Source organism: Nycticebus coucang, chromosome 24 (genome assembly GCF_027406575.1).
Source record: "Nycticebus coucang isolate mNycCou1 chromosome 24, mNycCou1.pri, whole genome shotgun sequence".
NCBI lineage: Eukaryota > Metazoa > Chordata > Mammalia > Primates > Lorisidae > Nycticebus > Nycticebus coucang.
This window is the reverse complement of record NC_069803.1, coordinates 12,353,680-12,354,676: the sequence shown is the minus strand read 5'-3', so window position 1 is coordinate 12,354,676 and position 997 is coordinate 12,353,680. Positions and strand designations below refer to the sequence as shown.

The 997-nt window shown below is 42.3% G+C and overlaps 1 non-coding gene across 1 annotated transcript; it reads left to right on the top strand.

The window, feature by feature from the left end:
* Positions 1-682: 682 nt before the first annotated feature.
* LOC128576632 (U6 spliceosomal RNA) lies at positions 683-789 on the top strand. The gene has a single exon (XR_008377463.1). It is a non-coding gene; the product is annotated as a U6 spliceosomal RNA (small nuclear RNA).
* Positions 790-997: the final 208 nt, after the last annotated feature.

Genomic DNA, 997 nt, shown 5'->3' with positions numbered 1-997 from the left:
GTCTTCAACCCATAGTTGCTTGAATCCACAGATGCGGAGCTCACAGATACGGAGGTCCAACTACATTCTTTTCTCCAGTCTAAGTTGTGCTGTTTTATGACCTGCTTTTTGTTGTTGTTTTATTTGTCTCTTTTCAAATAGGTTTATTATTTACAACAGCTTTAGAAAGACTGAGAGGAAGCTACAGAGAATTCCAATATACAGGCAGTCCCAGGTTATGAACAACATGGGTTCTAAAGGTTTATTCTTAAGTTGAATTGGTAAGTTGGAACAGGGGCATGTACCTAGTATCCATAATAGCCTCCATTTGTATATGCAAATCGTACATAAGTCAGGTGTTTGTAACTTGAGGACTGCCTGTATCCCTTTCTCTATGCCTCGCCTCCCCCACTATCAACATACCACATCAGAGTGGTCCATTTGTTATAACAAACTTACATTAACACATCCTTATCACCAAAAGTCCAAAGTTTACATGAGGGCGTTCTCTTGGTGTTGCACATTGTATGGGTTTGGATGAATGAATAAGGACGTGTATCCACTGTTGTTACAACAGACTCAGTAGTTTCACTGTCCTGCATCTTCTGGGCTTCACCTAGTCATCACCCCTTCTCGCCTGATTCCTGGCCACCACTGAACTTTCTACGGTCTCCAGAGATTTGCCTTTTTAGAATGTCACATAGTGCTTGCTTTGCCAGCACATATACTAAAATTGGAATGATACAGAGAAGATTAGCATGGTCCCTGCACAAGCATGACATGCAGGTTCGTGAAGTGTTCCATGTTTTGGTTGCTACTAATGTTCTTGGGTGCAGAAACTAAGATTCCGGTAAGCTAAGTGACTTACCCAATTGAATGATCTTAGGGTTTTACTTCCCTAATCAAAAAACTAGTGCTATCTGGGCATGGTGGGGCTCATGTCTGTAATCCTAGTGCTTTGGGAGACTGAGGCTGGTGGATTGAGCTCAGGAGCTGGAGATGAGCATGAGTGATACCC